Here is an 18,850-nt window from a genome sequence, read left to right as displayed (position 1 = left end):
ACCATCCAAAACCTGACAAATTCAATGGACGAGAGAGTTCAGAAGCTCCTTTCGAACAAGGGGTCCTATGTGCAAATGTAACATCACCTAGAATAAAGTTTTGAGGTGAAAACTGTTTGATTTCAGTTTGTAATAACCTGCTAATACTTATAATTTCAAAAATGACCATTTTTTTGTTCTTTATTAAAATGAAAAGGTTGAAAACTCTGCTGTGCATAATAATTTGGAACATGCATTTTGAGTTTTTTATTTTTTTAAAAATATACTGTTATCATAGGCAGTTTATACAAAAACCTTTCAATTGTACTCTAATAGTTATTTGACTGGAAAATTACAATGACTGCAATTCATATAGGTAATTTGGGAAATCTGAGAAAATATTATTTGCGTAATAATTTGGAACACAGTGTAATGCACGCGCCCCCCCCATAGTCCTCCATGCGGTATATAATGCGCGCCCCCACCATAGTCCTCCATGCGGCATATAATGCGCCACCTCTCCATGCGGTATATAATGCGCGCGCCCCCCCCATAGTCCTCCATGCGGTATATAATGTGCGCACCCCTCCCCCCATAGTCCTCCATGCGGTATATAATGCGACTAGACTTGGATTTTTTGTGAATGTTGGGTCACTATTAGACCCCATTGACGTTCATTAAACATGTTATAACCAAAATGTAAAAAAAAATGTTTGTTTTTTTTTCTTAGAAAACCTCTTTTAATACTTTGTGTAAAACTTCTTTAAAAACATTAACATAGTTCATTCATATACTTGGGAGTGGGGGAGTCTTAGGCTATGTTCACACATCATGTTTTCCTCAGCGTTTTTTATGCAAATTTTCAGCTGCATTTTGCAGTACCAGCAAAGTCCATGTTTTTTTTTTGTTCAGGATTTTATGCTTTGCATGTTTTTTTTTGCAAAATAGAGCATGTCACTTCTTTTCAGCGTTTTTTCACCCATTGGAAATAATGGGTGGTGAAAAAATAAACGTACCAAAAACGCAGGGGTCAAGTTTTCAGCGTTTTTTTTTTTGTGCCTAAACCAGAATGAGATTTTTTTTTTTTCACTGAACTTTATGTACATGCATAACAGAGATAAAAGTAGTGAAAAAAAAAAAAAAAAACGCACCAAAAACAGCAACAAAATTCCTGACCAACCTCTTGGCAAGAGATCAGGTTTTGCTGCAGAAAATGAACGCTGAAAAAACCATGATGTGTGAACATAGCTTTTAAGGCGCCCCAGGTGTAAGGGCTTACATATTAGGTGAAAGTTGTCTGGAGTGGCCAACCATCAGTTGTCTGGGGGCTTCCCGAAAGATGATATTGGGGGGAGAGAAGGATCGGGCATTTGGGATTTTAGTAGCCAAGCCTTTTATTTTCAGGGGAGGTATCTGCTGCAAACTCTTCTGGCAGAGACTTTTTTTCCTGTTGGATTCCCATAAATGTTTACGGGAAGGTCAGGAGAGACTGTGGTCTGCCGACAGTTATCTTATGTGTACGACCGGCTTAAAAAGGTTTTCCACCTTCGGGGGCTCTTTTGTTTAAAAAAAAAAAAAAAAAAAAAAGTGCATGTAATCGGGGCTAAAAAAAATTTTTGCAATTTGAGTTTCATTAAAAAAATGTTTTTTTTTGCAGTTTGCCTTCCATAGCCTCTGTGTTGCACTGTCTGTTTCCGGCTGCAGAATGAGTTAACTGAGAATCCATCAGCGAGCTCCCTATGATGGTCTCACCAGGACTTAGTAACGTTATTCTGTCTTCATCTCAGCTGATTGATGAAAAAGAGTCTGTAAAAGCCAAAATCGGTGCAACATTTTGAATGAGACCCAATTGCAAAAATGATTTTTAGCCCCCAAATACATGCATTTAATAAAAAAAAATTGTCTACAAATATGTACAACCGCTTTAAACATCATAGTGAGATCTATATAGTTTTAGTAAATGGCAGCCATAGCGATCTTGATTGTCTGCAGCTGCCTCTGCTGGGTAAATATTTGCTTAGTAATGGTCTTGGGTGTCTGTGGGATGTGATGAGTGCGGCTCCCTGGGGTTTTACTCATCTCTTGCTTCTCTTGACAGCAGGCAGCGGTGGTTGCCCCGTCCTGAACCATTGCTGTGACTACCAATATCTACTTGAACGTGGAATGTCTCCTGACCTGCCTCCGCTCAGTGCCGCCCCCTGCTGCCCCTGGTGATAGGTAAGCTGCTGTCTTCTCTTCTTTATACTCCATGCACTGCACATGCAACATCCTGCAGTAATATTACAGTGCCTGGCTAGCTTTTTTTTTTTTTTATTGCGTGGCATTGGCATCACCATGGCTTTTTTTTTTAATAATCTTTGAAGTGTTGTGTGAACATGCGCCAAAAAATAAGAAGGTTGTCAAAAAGCAATGCCTGGGCTGAGCATTTTCCTTCTTCAGATTCATCAATAAGTCTGGCACAGCATGGTACTGTGGGCAAAGGTCGGTGCGGTCCCTCATATGGTCCTACTGCCTAGGGCAGTGTCGCAGGGACCCAGCTGCATTAGAGATTGTACTTATAAGCTATTATTGGGCAGCAATTTGGGTAGAAGTTAATCCTATAAGAATTTTATTTGTAATTGTGTAGAAAAACGCGCCAAAAAATGGCTGAATGTGCTCATTGTTACCAAAATCGGCATGGAACTGCAGAAATAACCACATTCACATGTATGGAAAGAAACTTCTGGAACCGGTCTTCCCTACGTGAAGATAAACACCCTTAAAGGGGTCGTCCAAAAATTGCAAGGTATCCCCTATCCATACAGGGGAGTAACGGCCTGGTCTCCGGAGCGTGGTGTTACAATACTGCCGTAGTACTGCTGGAAACCTGTGGCCGAAGGAGCACAAGCAGGAACAGCAAACTGTAGTAGAAGTTCTAGAAGTTAGCAAGGAGATGTAGGAAACAATCCGTAGATGAATTGGAACAGTCTGGGTAAGAATGTTCAGGAGCTGGAGACTGAAACTAGGCTAATAGCTGGCACAATACTCAAGCAATGAGTGAGAGATCCATGCGGCTTTAAGTAGGCACAAACAGGAAACCAGATGGATTCCATAGATTCAGAATCTGCCATCTTGGTAAAGGGCAATTGCAGAACACAACAGCAGCCTCCAGTGATGAGGAGTGAAACTGCAGCACAATATTAAAGTAAACAATAGTGGCCACTCGTGGTCAAACTGTAGAAGGGCAACTGAAACCTGGGGCCTGGTTCTCCGGGGCCAGGTCGTTGTCTATGGCACTGTTGGAAATAGCGGAGCGCTGTAGTCAATGAATGTAGAGGAGGCCGAGTCTCCGCACATCCTCTCCATTCAAGATGCAGCTCTGCAGAGTTCTGTTTCCAGGATTGCTTGGGGTCCCAAAGTTTGGACCCCCAGAGATCAGGGAGTTATCTCCTATTGTATGGTTAGGGGTTAACGTGCAATCATGGGAAAACCCCTTTAAAGGCCACTACTAGTTTAATTGAAGTCAATGGATGAGGGGGGTCAATATTGCCCTTAAAGGGAACCTGTCACGTTGTACTTTCAGTCCGATCTGTGAGTCCAGTGGCCGGTCCTATTAGTGATTGACAGCTATCTCTGCAGGCACAGTCATTCAGGGAAGACTATCAATCACTACTAGACCCGCCCACTGGACTCTTATGTATATAAACACAGATTTTACTGCATAAAATGCAAATTATTCTGAGACTTTTCCCACAAACGCATATATAAATCTGATCAGCTTCTCCGGCTCTATAACATCCTGCCTGTAGATCAGAAACCGTTTTCAATAGTACAGGTCCCTTTAAAACCATTTGCTTTTCGGATCCATATTATATATAACTTTTGCCATGTTGAAGAGGCGCTTCCATAAAGAGTTCTGCCATTTAGCCCTCTGCAATCTCTACTGTGCACACGGCTCATGTAATATCCTGTGCGATGGAGCCTCATAGAGATACACTGAGAAAGCAAAAATAGCGGCCAGTGATAATGGGAGGCAACAGTGATCGGAAATGATATTGATGTGCCCGATAATGCTAGTGAAGGGTTAAAAGAGAAACCTATTCACCGAGCGCTGTTAGACGTTAGAACGTCATGGACGGCAATTCCGTAATGTAACATTGGAATCACCATTTCTTCTTCAGTGGGGTTGTCCAGGTTTAGAAAAACACGGCTGCTTACTTCCTAACACAGCGCCACCCTCCGTCCACAGGTTGTGGGTGGTACTACATCTATGTCCTATTCACTTCAATAGAGAAAAGCAACAACTCCAGATTACTCCATGATGTCATGGGGAACGGAGCTGAAAGGGGTTGTATTAGATCAGAATAACATGACTGCTTAAACCAGCAAAAGGGCCCTGTGGGCAAAAGTATGTCTTAAAATAAGAAGCCCTGATTTTCTTATCTCTCAGACTTGGGAATAGTTTTTTCTAAACTTTGTTTATTTCTTTGTTGTGTTTATGGAAAATATATCCTTTCTGATCATTTATCTCTTCTGACATATGTCTCTTCTGTTTATGTGGTTGCCCCCTAAAGAGTCCCTGTCACTTGCCATAAATATGTAACTTTTCTGCCTAAAATAAATGCCGCTGTTCTCCTGAATCCGGCGATGTTTTTCTTTTGTTTCTGTGCTTCTCTGTTCCTGAGATATGGACTTCTCTTACCTTTACATAAATCTAGTCTTGTTAGCCAAGTGGGCGTTATCCTCTACTGGGAGTTTTCTTCAGGACCACACCCATTTGCTAACAAGAGACTAGCTTTATATACAGGGAATCTTTAGGCCATATCTCCGGAACAGAGAGGCCCAGGAACAAAAGAAAAACATCGCCGGATTCAAGAGAACAGCGGCATTTACACCAGGTAATTTTTTTTTCACAATATTTAGTTTCTTTTAATATGTTTAAAAAAATGATGATTGGTAGACTTGGACTAGTGTGTAGATAGTTTGATGCTAGATTCATAAAATCGTAGAAACATTTTGGATGTTGACTGAAAGAGTAACGACTGCCACTTTAAAAATCTGTCTTCACTGAAGACAGATTTTACCCATGAATTGAAAATTTTTAGAATTACCAGTCCAGGAGGAGAAAGAATTAGTATGTGGAGGGCAAAAAAAAAAGATGGGTCAAGTAAACGATGGGTTCAAACCATTGTTTCTCTATAGATTCCAGTCCCGGTTTTGGATTGAGATATGTTCAATTGGAGAGTTTTTTTTTTTTTTTTTTTTTGTAGGAGATCAAATCTAACATTTTTTTTTCAGGTGTAATATACTTTTGAAGATGGTGTTTTTTTTTTTTTTTTTTTTTTTTTTTTTTTCGGGAAAGAAATTGTTCCAAAACCTCATCCTGTAAGCAGCAAAGTAGATCTTCTATTAAAATGAATAGGAAGTGTTTAATGCTTCCTTTAAAACTCTTTTTATTATTTGTTTAATATGTGGATAATTTAAAACTTCACTTTAAAGTTTTAAAAAAAAAAAAAAAAAAAAACATCCAACAAAAAAACTGTGTGTGAACATATCCTTGCAGTTACTGAGAAGCAGAGCTGTCTGGAAGTGAACCGATTGTTGGGAGCTTCTTTAGCCACCAGTTTCGCTCTCCTCTACTTCTTGGACCGGACAGCCCCGCTCTTTGCTCTAGAATGTGCAATAGATATTTATTGGGTCGTTACCCGTATTTGTTGGACTCTCATAAAAATTCCTAAAGGTTTTTATTGCACCCGTACAATTAGAAAAACTGTGTGAAAGGTGCTTTTCTTTATTGGAGCAGTGTTGTAAGACTAAACCCCACTGTACTTCTCCACCGGCTTACTATGGGTTCATTCCGGAATTAGGAAAACATGGCTGCTTTCTACGGCCTGTGCATGCTATTGAAGCTCTGTTCAATTGAAGTGAACGGGGCTGAGCTGCAATTCCACACGTAATCTGTAGGCAGGGGTGGCGCTGTTTTTGAAGAAGGAACTATGTTTGTTTGTTTTTTTTTTTTTTCTTTCTTTCTTCTGGACAACCCCTTTAATTTTGTGTTGAGTGAATTCAGAATGTAACTATTCTTGGTAATTGCGCTGGTGTCTAGATGGACTATTAGGTTACATGAAGAAGTCCTGCGTTGACACCTGCAGGGGTAGATACCATTATGAAGAAGGATTAGTGGAGTCACAGATTTTGTTCTTTGCTTTGGTGAAAGGTAAAATTCACATTGACATCTACAGCAGATCTCAAACCCTCAGCTCTGGTCATTTTATGTTTCGCAGCTCCCTCAGGCGTTTCTTAAAATGCCATGCACTCTGCTGGTCCTGTAATACGCAGCAGATTTTATGCAAATGAGCATTAGAAAATCTGCCTCATTTTTGCTATGCTATGTGGGAACATAACCTTAGGGTGAGTGTTGGAGAAGTCTTCCCTACTTGGGGGAACTCCTGGCATATACCCCCAGAGGAAGGCTGCAACGTATCCCACTACATAGGCATAGGTGGTATGCGCTTTATATAAAACTCCAGTTGGGAACCATTCATGTGTGGGCACCAGAAGCATAATGGGAAGGGTAACCCAACCCCCACCTCACCCACTTTCGCTCAGCGGGAAGGCGCATTGTTCAAGAGCAGAACTAGAGTTGGCTGAAGCCACGCTTTTTTTTACCAGGATGGCAGAGGAGTGCACAAGAGCCTCTAAAGAAACCTCATGGAAGGTCCTCCTCTCTATGGCCACCGATTTATATAAGACCACTTCCGTACAGGAACTCCCTGAAGTATCCGGATATCACATGCCATACAGACGGGTGCCCATCACCCATTGGCATTTATGCTGTAATTGGAAATGGGGAAACTATTTCAGATTGATGCTTAATATTTGAGAATATGTGGGCCTTTTTCTTTGTTCTGATTTATCAAGCCCATTTTTTAAGTGCCCTTAATTAAATGAAAGCTGTAACCGGATTGGTTATTGTACCACCACTTTTAGTATCTTGAAGGGGCTGTCCACTCCTGGACATCCTCTTATTAATTGACCCAGAGTTATAAAAAAATAAATAAATAAATAAAAAATTTACAATTTCCTGCCAGACTGGTGCGGCTCCTATACTCTCAACCTTGTGTTCTCCCCAGTCTCCTGACATAAACAATGTCAGGTAACTACTGCAGCCAATGATTGGCTGCAGTTAAATGATCACTGGGGACAGAGGGCTGAGAGTGGAGCAGTGCCATTGCTGGAGGAAAGTACTTTATTTTTTGTTTTTTACTTTGAGTAGCAAATTATATAGGAAAACCAAAGCGAAAAACAAAATAAGCATGTACTCTGCTGTAAGTAAATAGTAATAGTGCATATAAATAACGAAGGGTACTTATTAAACACTGTTTTTGTAAAAATAATAAAAAAAAAAATTAAAAAAATGTCAAATTCATCCCACCATGACAAGGTGTACCCAATCGGGACGGTCCTACTCTCTAGTATTAAACCTCACCATGTGTCAACCGACTTCAATGTAGATCGGGGTCCAACTGTTCAGACACCTGCCTCTATATAAATGAAATGCCTATCTCAAAAAAGGGGCCACATGGTGTTGTGCAAAGTACTAGAAATTACAGTAAAACTAAAGAAATGAGCCGGAGCGTAAGATGGTTTTAGAGGGTGAATCCTTGTATAGACGCTGATATGGAGCTATAGTGATAACTTTCAGCTATGCAGCAGACAACTTATTTTGTGTCTTGTGGCCCTTTGTCAGGATGTCTGGTAATGTCATTCTTCATGTGTAAGACATCAGTACAGACAATGGGAGCTTTCTGGGCACATGACCCGGAGCCATACCTCCTTGTTACGTATGTGTCTGCATCCTGCGTGGTATCTGCTATGTCAGGGACTAAGGATACAATGGTGCATAGCAACCTTTCTCTTTTTTTTTTTTTTTTTTGCATGTTTAAAGGGGGTGTTCCCTTTCAAAAAAGTTTTTCTTGTAAGCTCTGCTGGTACAAAAAAAGTGCTTTAAGCACCATCCCCTGGTCTAATGCGGAGTCTCTGCCTCAGTCTGTTTGTCTGCAGCACTGACATCGGATTGGCAGCACTGCAGTCAATCACTTAGCTTAACATCTTGTGCTGTCTACACTGGCTGCAGCGTGGTCAATGTGAAGTCAATGCTGCGGACAAACAGTGACCGGGGCAGCAATAGAAGCTCCGTGCTGGACCCAGGGAGGATGAGTAAAGCACAGTTTTGTTTTTTTTTTTGTTTTGTTTTTTTTCTAATTCTACCAAGTTTCTTTCTATAAGCTCTATCTAAAGAGAACAACGCCTTTAAAAAGTCTACTATATTGCAGAATATGAACAGGGGTCTTGTATCTGTTTTTGCTGAAAGTTTTGCAAGCTGGACCTTTAAAGGGGCTTGAAGCATTACTGGCGAGTGTGGGAGATAGGGGTGAAAATTTGAAGGTATGCTTTCACATTAACCGGTATTTTCTGCATATTGACTTTATTTAATTTCTTCAGTAGTAAAGAAATGATTCAGATACAAGGCTGCGTTCACACTACAAGTGTGTGTCTAAGTGCTATCACCAAGTGCTATTGGGTGCATGGAGGATGTAGAGACAGATGAATAGGAGGAAGCAGATTCTGAGGACAATTTAGAAAGCGGGAACAGGGGAGATTAGATTAGTGAATTGAGATGATGGGCTTGCTTTAAAGAGATGTTACTCTTTTTTTTTTTTTTTTTTTTTTTAAAGCCCTTTTAAAATTGTGGGGGCTACATATCAGTTGTATCATCCGGGGCATTCCAGAAAACTGGCGCAGCACGAGTGAAGTCTTGGAGACAGAGGTGCGAGGTTTGGATTATGGAGGATGTTAGTCTTGGATCAGTTGCAGAATGGAGGACACGGGTAGGGGGAGAGACTGACAGATGAGGGAGGAGATGTAGGGCAGTGCAGAAGACTGGAGCGAGAAGCTTATTTTGTATTCCGTAACGAATGGGTAACCAGTGCAATGACTGGCAGAAGGTGGAGGCATCGGTGTAGCAGCTGGACAGAAATATGACCCTGGCTGCCGCATTCAGGATGGATTGCAGAGGAGAACATTTAAGAGGGAGACCAATCAGAGCGTATTCCAGACGAGAATGAATAAGAGCGATAGTAACTTTTTTTCAGTTTTAAAGGTGAGAAAAGGAGATGAAGATGTTACCTGCATCTTAAAAACGTGAGTGAGCAATTGGATTTAGGGAGTAAGGCCACGTTCAGTATTTGGTCAGTATTTTCCATCAGTATTTGTAAGCCAAAACCAGGAGAGGAACAATCAGAGGGAAAGTATAATAGAAACACGTCACCACTTCTGTATTTTTCACCCACTCCTAGTTTGTGCTTACAAATACTGATGGAAAATACTGACCAAATACTGAACGTGTGAACGTGGCCTTAAAGAGAGTTTTGTGTCCGATATGACCTCAGGACAGTGAGCGTGTTGCTGTGGACTTATGGAAGGTAGTATACGTTTTTTCAATATTAGAGGTCAGGGGGTGAGTTGTGTAACTGTGGGGTGCATTTACATTCATTGGGACTATATATACTCTGTGTGTACATCGGTGCGCGAAGAGCTTAATATACATATCACTATATTTCACCGGGAAGTGACGCCAATGACCACAATTGGCCGATCGCTGCGGTACAGAAATTAACTTCCTCCTGTGATTCCTTTCCTAGGCTCTGTCGCTTTGTGAACACGTTCAGCGTCTGCAATAAGAAGTCCCCCATTGCATGTGTGAACATAGTCATAGACCCTCACTTGCTCAACAAGGCCAAAAGTGACTTTATTTTTTTTTGTGACCTGTTGTAGCGTTTGGCTGACATGAGATGCAGTGGCTTTCACTGGCCTTCTACTCAGCGCCGTCTCCTCGTATGATCATTTGGCTATCTAGCACATTTGCATATATTTGCATGGTGAAATTCTGCTAATGAGGCACCAAAGGGAACGGGCAGGTGCTGGGGTAATTTGTTGTCCTGGTTATCTGCCACATTAATCAGCCAGCAGGATGTCCCTCTGGTTTCTCACTGTTTTCTCAGTTCTCTCTCTGTGGTTATCTACCTCGCAACCTTTGATCTGTTGGAGGGTATAATAAGGAGCTGGACAAAATAAAAAAATTATATATATTTTAATATTATTATGATTGTTATTTTTATTAAACAAGCTAGCAAAACCAATGCCCGACTGGGTAGCCACATATAGACCTACATAATATAAACATCCCCCAACAGAGTATCTCCATATATATATTTTATTTATTTTTTACAAATTGAAGCTGATGTTTTGTACCATGTATCTTGGGAACCTCCAGCAAAAAAAACTAAAAAAATAAATAAATCTGTATTAATAATTTTGCATCTGTTAGCCTCTTTCACTATTCAGTAAAGGCAAGGCAGTTACGACTTTGTTATAATCAGAAGGCAGGACACTGGTGTGAACATACCCTTAGTGTTATTAGGACATCTAATCAGGATTTGATCACGAGGGGCCTTGAGTTTTGTAATGCTGCAGCCAAAAAAATACATTAAATTTAACCAGATTCTGCAAAAATCGTTTAGGCTGTGTGCCCACGATGCGTTTTTTAAGCGTTTCCACAGCGGCAATTCCGCTGCAGAAACACTTAAAAAACACTTGGTAGAAGGCCTGCCATGTTCCCCAATGATAATCCGCATGTGCTGTGCACATTCTGCGGAAATTTCCGCTGCGGATTATCATTGCGGAAAAATCCGCAGCATTACCAATTATTTTGCGGAAGCGCTGCGTTTTCGCCGCCATTGACTTGCATTGGACCTCATGTAATCCGCATCACTGGATCTGTACATGCGGATTACATGCGTTTCAATGTGCGGATGGTACCCGGGTGTGGAGAAGAGGAGACTCTCCTCCAGACCTGGGTACCATAGAACCTGTAAAAAAAAAAAAGAATAAAATAAAAAATAAATATTATACTTACCTTCTGATGGCCCCCGGTGTTGTTATCTCGGCTTGCCGGCAGCTCGCGGTGGACTCAAGGACCTGCGCTGACGTCGGCAGGTCCTATAATCTACAGTGAGCTGCCGGCAGCCAGGACGGATCTGGTTGCTTGGATTTATATAGTGTGACCAAGATGTCAAGCAGTTTCCAAGTGATGCTAAAATCGCTTGGAAAGCGCTTGTCAACCCGCATGCGGAAATGCATGTGAAGAACGCTTCACATCCGCTTGTCCCTGGCAGGAAAAATGCATGTACGATCCGCATGCATTTTTTCTGCCAGGGAGATGCAGAAACGCTCAGGAAAAATCCGGAGAATTTCTGCATCGTGGGCACATAGCCTTAAAAAGATCGCGTGGGAGCTTATTTTATTTTTATTTTGCCTTAAATGCATGCATCAGGGGCTAAAAATAATTTTTGCATTTGGGTTTCATTAAAAATTTTGCAAAATTTTAATTCTATAGCTGACATTTTGTACTGTCTATTGCTGGCTGCAAAATGAGTTAACTGAGTATCCAGCAGTGAGCGTGTTCTGACAGTCTTATGGGAGAGTTTGTAGACTTTTTTTTTTTGTTTTTTGGGGGGGTGACCACAGGCCACGTCAAAGTTGGTTGTGTCAGGAAACGGAGCAAATAAAAGTCAACGGTTTAACATTTTTAATGAAACCCAATTACAAACCCAAATATATGCATTTTTACTTTTTTTAAGTCATTAAGGGTAGGCAGTCTCCTTTACCCACCAACCAGGTTTAAGAAAAGAGCTATTATTTATGCCAAGTGTCGCTTCCGTATATACCAGGCTAGTATGCAATAGTTTTTATCACTGCATAGAAGGAATAGTACAGTAGGTTATGCTATTCCCTTCAGAAGTACATAGTGTTTAAAGAAAGCAAAACACACATAATGGGTTAAATTTTTATATTTTTTTTTTATTATTGGGTTCTGCATGAACATTATACCTTCAGGCTGCCGTATACATTGGGAAAAGCGGGAGGGAACGTTGCACAGATCTGTACGCAATTTTTTTGCGGTTTCTTCGTAAACGTATTTTATTTTATGAAGTAATCTAAAAGTGTTCTATAAAAAAACAAACACAAGTAAAAAAAAAGAAAAAATAAACCTGAGAGCAGACACCACATAAAAATAAGGTCTTTAATGCAGGAGTGTCAGATTCGGGAGATGACTTTCTCCTAAGTCATGTGCCTCGGCTGTCTCTTCATGGGCTACAGCATAATACTATAGCTGCACATAATCCGAGCCAGTCTTCGGCGATGGACAACATAAAGGGCTTCTTCCCAAGAAAGCTTTAGTCACGTGGCGGCATTGTTGATTACTATGTGAAGGATAGCTGATGGGATTAAGTGCCTGTCATGAAAGCCCGTGTTACTTCTGGCCATACGGGAGGAGACCGTGTGACGTGTGGTCACCGGCTCTTCTGGCCGGTTTCTCTGATATGTAAGCGATCTTCTGGGACACCGTACGACAGTCTGTCCGCAGCGTGATGATCCTTCTACAGCCCGGTGGATCCTAGATGTTTTGCACAGCAGAAAGATAGCGAAATGTTCAACTTAAGCCTTGGAAATTTAGGAGGTAAAAACTCACTGTAATCGATCTTCAGCAACATAAGAGTTGTAGTGCCAATGCCAGTAAGATTTCATAAAGCCTGTGTAAATTTGTTGTGTCGTAGAATGTATATTGTGTATAAGTTATGTAGAACTTGTTAAAAAAAACAAAAAAAACTACTTAAAATAGTTGAATTTGGGGTGGGGTGTTTCTTTAAAAAATTTTTGTTATCCAGCTTTGAGTCATTGTCGTCGTGTGCTGATTTATCTTGGATAACATTTAGGTGTTAATAAGATAATGCAATCGTTTCCTTTACTATCTTGGAGATTGTTAGAATGTTAGTAGCGAAAACCAGAGTTTTGACTTAGAGAGTTGGACTTTGTTCACAAGTTGCATTTTTGCTTCGTTTTTTTTTTTTTTTCTACAGGCGAAGAGAAAAATGAAAGTGAGTAAGAAGAGTTGGCATTAAAGAAGCTGCTTATATAAAGCGTTTTTTTTTGCTGCAGATCATGTCGTTTGTCTACAGTGCATGTATAATTAGTTTTATTCACCAAAAAAGCAGCAAAAACGTTTTTTTTTTGCAGCATTTTTTTCACCTTTTCATTGTTTTCTATTTTGGGAAAAAAAACGCTGCAGGAAAAAAACTAAGCTTGTTTACACTCTGCGTTTTTTGCCACGTGGTTGTAAAAAAAAAAAAAAGTTATAGTGCCAGCAAAATGAATGAGATTTCTGAAATCTGCAGCTTATTTTTTCCTTGCAGATTTGAACTTTTAAAGCTTTTTTTTTTTTAAATTCATTTAAATCTGCAGCGTGCCAGTTGTTTCAGCATTTTATGCAGCGTTTTTCACTCGAATGAATGGGAAAAATGCGCTTATTTTAAACAGCATTTTTGGTACAGAAAAATCTGTTAATACTTAATGTTTGCACATACCCTAATGGCTTGTTCACATGTTGAGTAGTTGCATAGTACTTTGGGCGATTTTGGAAAAAAAAAAAATTGCAAAAATGCCCCATGTGAACACTCCCTAAGAAATGTGTGAAAATCTTTATTGATATTAGTTCCGGAGCGGTGGTTAATTTACAATTTGAATTGTTAGTTTTAACGTCCGGCACAGAGGCGTGTTTTTTTTTGTTTTTTTTTCTTCTACCCTGTGCTTCCATAGTACAAGAGTCTACTTTTCTCTCATCTTCTTTAATGAATATTAATGATCTGTAACCAGTCATCTGATCGGATTGTGAGTGTGTGGACTTTGTAGAGGAAAGTGACTTTTTGGGCAAGTAAGAGTGTATGAGAAAATATATGTAGACATTGACCTGCAGATACCTAATCGAGGCTCCTCGCATGTGAGAATATGGATGAATAATCTGAATATTGCAGTTGTCGTTTTTGTTTTTATCTATTAACTGTTTTACCTTTTTTTGATGCTGCTGCTGATACGCAAGAGATAAAAATTTGAAAAAATGCCCATATGTGATCTGTGCACACACACAATGTGTATTCCACCCTTTTTAGGGATAATTTTTGCCTAAAAATTATTTTTGTATTTGAGTTTCATTAAAGGGAACCAGTCAGCAAGACTTTTGTACCGTACCAAACACCTCTATTAGATCACTGTAATTCAGATTAAATCTTTTCACTTCTTTAACTATCCTTCCCGTCATTCAAAAGTAATCCGTTAACCAATGTGTGCAATAAGGCGCAAATTCAGGAGGCTTGGCCCTACACAGAGCGCTCTCCCGCATTTGAACCCCCTCGGTCAGGCGTACTGTCACTCCCCACTCTCGTCGTCTTCTAAGAGGGGGTGGCGCATATGCATAGTTCTGGTCTTCCTGATTCATCAGGAATTAAAATGTTTATCCCAAAACATTTTTTTTAACCTTGAGCCTAAAGGCCCCGTCACACTAAGCGACGCTACAGCGATCCCGACAACGATACGACCTGTCAGGGATCGTTGCTGCATCGCTATGTGGTCGCTGATGAGATGTCAAACAGTCAGATCTTCCCAACGATGCGACGACCCGTAACGATCTGTATAACGATGCACGCCTATGTGTTTCTGTGTCTGAGTCGCCAACGAGGTCGTTGGTAAGGTGTCAAACACACCGATGCATGCTACCCAGCGGGGCCTCAACGATCAAAGAAATGTCCAGACCATTCCGACACGACCAGCGATCTCACAGCAGGGTCCTAAGTGTCAAATGTAGCGAGATCGCTACTGAGGTCGCTGTTGCTTCACAAAACTTGTGACTCAGCAGCGATCTCGCTAGCGATCTCGCTTAGTGTGACAGGGCCTTAAGAGCTAACAAGCAGGTAGGTGCTATCTGCCTCCCTGTTGTGCCCCGGCTCCGATCCCTGCCAACACATAGTGGTCACAGACAGCTCCTGACGGCGATTCAGCAGCTTCCACTAACGTCCCATCTATTAGCAGCTTCTTTTTTGCTCTGTTTGTGGGGTCTGCTTCCACAACATACTGCTGCCAACATACTGATTGATAGCCTGCTCCCCACTGCCTAGCTGCAGGGAGCCGGCGGTCATTCAGCATGATGTTAACAGAGCGGCCCAGAACTGCTGCTCTGACGTGGAACCGCTGATGGAGCGGTAAATGACAATGGTGGGTAGAATTATGCCTGATAGTTTAACAGGGCTGTGGAGTCGGTAAGCCAAACCTCCGACTCCTCAATTTCCACGACTCTGACTCTCTCATACATGGCTGATGGTTAAGTGATAAATTTACTGTAGCACAGATTCATCTCAGCTAAAAGTCTAGACCCTTAGATCAGGAATAGGACAGACATTTATAGGACATTTCATAACTTTCCTAAATTCTTAAAATTCTTATGAAAAATAATCCCCACAAACTGCATTGTACTACTGTACCCAATTTATTATATATTTTAGGAGTCGGTCCATTTTATACCGACTCTACCAAAATGGGCTCCGACTCTGACTCCACAGCCCTGGTTTTTAAGCCCATAGTAAAAAAATAAAAAAAAAAAAAAAATAAAAAATAGTGACCTAACAGATGTGTTTTGGTTTATGGTACAAAAACTTGCAGACAGGTTTCCTTTTAAAAACATTTGCGGTTTGCCTCAGTGAGCTCGTCCTGATGGTCCAATAGGGTCAGTACATTTTAAGTGATCCAAATCTGAAATGTATATATATTTACATATATGATCTCTTAGGATATTTATTTTCTTTGGTGTTTTTTGAAATGCTGCTTTAGTGAATTAAAAAAAAAGAAAAAAAGTTTTGTTCTTAATTAGTTAATGTTTTACAGATTTCTAACGTTTTAAAAAAAAAAAACAACGGAATTTTGAGCTTGTATGACATAACATTTGTGATCATATCTCGGGCTAGAATTTAAGATCAAGGGATGGGAGAGGCATCATTTTGTTCGGAATGGTACAGGCTTTAATTTGATATGTCACAAGATTGTTTGTTTTTGAGGAATCAAATTCTAAATTTTGATGCACAATTTTGGTAAAAATATACGTTTATAAATTGAAAAAAAAAAAATGCACATATGTTGTGTTCTTGGTTACATTTGTACAGGGGTTCAAGTTGGGATCTCCGTAGGATCATATTTCAAAGCGTGATTTTCTAAATGCAGTCTCATCCTAATCATACATCTTTAATGCCAAATTAAAAAGAATCAATATTTTAACACCTTTTTAAATATACATGTAGTAATTTTTTTTATTACGTCACTAGACATGTCCTTTTTTTAAAAAGAATAGTACAGTAGTTATCTCATCCAACTATAAAATAAAACAATATGGACTAGTCTTAAACAATTAATAGTACCTTAAGTCTTTACCCTGAGCTTTTGTCATCAATTTGCCCCTTCTACTGGGTGAATTGTAATCTTGCCCACAATATCTTAGTAACAATGGCTTTTTCCTTGTGTCAGAGTATGTCCTGCTGTTATGGGGTTAATATCAGACTTTTTGGATACTTTTATAATGTCTGGTTTTCCTGGACACACAACAGATGGTGATGGACCAGAAAAAAGGTGAAAAAAAAAAAATCACTTCTTCATGATCATAATATTTGGAGAGTCCATTAGCCACCAGTGCCCATCATACTCACAGGTCACATAACCAGTTATGTCATCCATTGCCAATCTTGTGCCACATTCAATCAGTTCATGGACTTCACTGTCGTTGCTGAATGAAAAAATCCTTGTTTTTATTTCTGTTTCACTACATGGAATGTGTGGTGTTGCCGAGTCTCTTTGATGGGTTTCTGGTTCCAAAAACTGATGTTTTAACAAACTCTCCTCTCCTTCCTAGTCCTGGTTTGTACAGTACATGAACTGGACGTTAGCAATATTTTTCTCACTCCAGTCGAAAAGTTTGGGTGTTAAGATTTGGTGTGAATTCGGCCTATGGAGACTTGCTCGAGCTGCAAGGTGTTTCACGGTGCCTCCTAAACCTTTAGCTCCATTCAGCTTACTCTCCAACATCTTTCTTGTGATGGCAGACATTTTAAAGTTTTTCCTATTCTTATACTGTGCAGAAGAGCCATCCGAGAAGTAGTAGACCTTGCTCAAACTTGGTACGATGTCAGTTTTTATCACTGGAATCAATTTTTTTTGGAACAAAGCACTCGGATATCATAACTACACTTTTGTATTTTATGTATGACTGAATGTAAGCAGAGCCGCCTGATTTAGTATTCAGCTAAGCAGACAACAGACTGCCCGAGGGAGACCTTGCCCGAGGGAGACCTTGCCCGCGGACCTGTCCCTGAAACAAGCATCACTGATGACCCTTGATTTCAGGGCGGCAAAGAAAGCAAGGGGAGTGTTGGGATGTCCCAGCCCCCTCCCCTTCGATGACTCTTAGTTTCAGGGCGGAAAGGGGAGTGACAGCAGTTTATGCCAGCAGATGACTATTTGTTTGGGGATTCGCAAACGAATCGTCATAGGAAGGGGGTAATATAAACAGAACCCTAAGTTGCTGTACAGAGTGAATGGTAGGGAATTTTACCATGACTTTAAAAACTAATAACTTTTGTAATTCAAGACTTATTAATTGAAATTTACTTTTGGGTTTCGGACTAACCCTTTATAGAACGTTTTTGTGACCAGCTGATATTCCTTAAAGTCTTCTGCACTTTTAAGCTATGTTCACACCATGGTTTTTTTTTTTTTGCGGCACAAAACTGCTGCAAAACCTGATCTTCAAGGGCATTTTGTTCAGGATTTTTTTTGCAGTTTTGGTGCGTTTTTTCAGGTTTTTTTTTCACTGTCCTTCTGTGTTTTTTTTATGCATGTACATTAGTTCTGTGAAAAAAAAAAAAAAATCCGTTCTAAACGCTGATACTAATTTTTATGCGTTTTTTTGCAAAGTAGTGCAGTGCGCAGGCGCCAGGTAAGGTCACAGAGAGCCGGTGCACTTACAGTACTTTACTCTACCTTCGTCAGGGCGGAGAAGTACGCCTGCACAGGAGCTCAATGCTGGGGAGACTGTGGATGACGTAGGGATGTGTCATCCACACGAAGGAGAGAGTCACCGGACTAGGACCAGCCACGCCCATCGGTCCGGATCCCCCCTTCCCCAGGTGAGTATAATAAAATCTTTTTCTTGTCTTGCAGGTCAGATTGGGGGCTTATATACAGCATTATAGAATGCTGTATATCACGGCTGAAAGGTGGTGGCTGTATCTCATGTCAGCCAAACCTGGTGACAGGTTCCCTTTAAATACATGCATTTAAAGTGAAACAGTCACCCCCTGGGATGCTTTTAAGCTATTACTATGGGCATACAGTTAATGGAATGGTTAAACTAGCCTTACCTGTATGCCTCATAGCTGTGGTCTAGTTGGTGAGAAATACACTTTTAATCTTTTATGGTAATGATAACTTCCAGGCTCCGGGTCATGCGGTGCCTGTATGAAATCTCTGCCTCCAGTCTTCATTATCATACCATCCTCCTCCCATGCACGTCACACTGCCCTGTAATCTGCAGTTGCGGCGCCCCGCACTCACGTGGTTATGGGTACCTTATCTGCCCTTCTATGGACAGTGTCTTCATCCTTCTTCTGCGCAGGCGCCGGCGAGTCACTGCGCAGTGAAGAAATCATGAACATAAAAGATTTCTCAACAACTAGACCGCAGCTATGAGGCATGCAGGTAAGACTAGTTTAACCACGATTACCTGTAGGCCCATGGTAATAGCTTAAAAGCGTCTCGGGGTGGGGGGGACATTAGATTCCCTTTAAAAAAAAAAAAAAAAAGTGCCTGCAGAGGTAGACAGCCCATTTTTTAACTTTTTGACTAATATTTGCCAAAAATGGTATTAATACCGGGAAAAAAAAAAGTAAAAAACGGG

The 18,850-nt window shown here is 40.5% G+C and overlaps 2 protein-coding genes across 6 annotated transcripts in view; both read left to right on the top strand.

Moving 5' to 3' along the window:
- Window positions 1-2,074: 2,074 nt before the first annotated feature.
- The window catches only part of BOD1 (biorientation of chromosomes in cell division 1), a 41,911-nt gene continuing 25,135 nt past the window's right edge, over window positions 2,075-18,850 (top strand). The window contains exon 1 of one of the 4 annotated variants that reach the window (XM_073644527.1): window positions 2,075-2,196. The gene's annotated coding sequence lies outside the window, so the exon portion shown is untranslated. Of the gene's footprint in view, window positions 2,197-17,944; window positions 18,081-18,850 lie in introns of those variants that run through there. The other 3 variants (XM_073644526.1, XM_073644529.1, XM_073644528.1) reach the window with 3 other exon arrangements.
- The window catches only part of PTPDC1 (protein tyrosine phosphatase domain containing 1), a 78,470-nt gene continuing 61,700 nt past the window's right edge, over window positions 2,081-18,850 (top strand). Inside the window, exon 1 of one of the 2 annotated variants that reach the window (XM_073644523.1) lies at window positions 2,081-2,196. The gene's annotated coding sequence lies outside the window, so the exon portion shown is untranslated. Of the gene's footprint in view, window positions 2,197-17,953; window positions 18,081-18,850 lie in introns of those variants that run through there. The other variant, XM_073644524.1, reaches the window with a different exon arrangement.

Source organism: Phyllobates terribilis, unplaced genomic scaffold (assembly GCF_046119375.1).
Source record: "Phyllobates terribilis strain yellow unplaced genomic scaffold, ASM4611937v1 Scaffold_8__6_contigs__length_399053987, whole genome shotgun sequence".
NCBI classification, from domain to species: domain Eukaryota; kingdom Metazoa; phylum Chordata; class Amphibia; order Anura; family Dendrobatidae; genus Phyllobates; species Phyllobates terribilis.
Note: the sequence above shows the minus strand (reverse complement) of the source record. Positions and strands in the feature narration are given on the sequence as shown.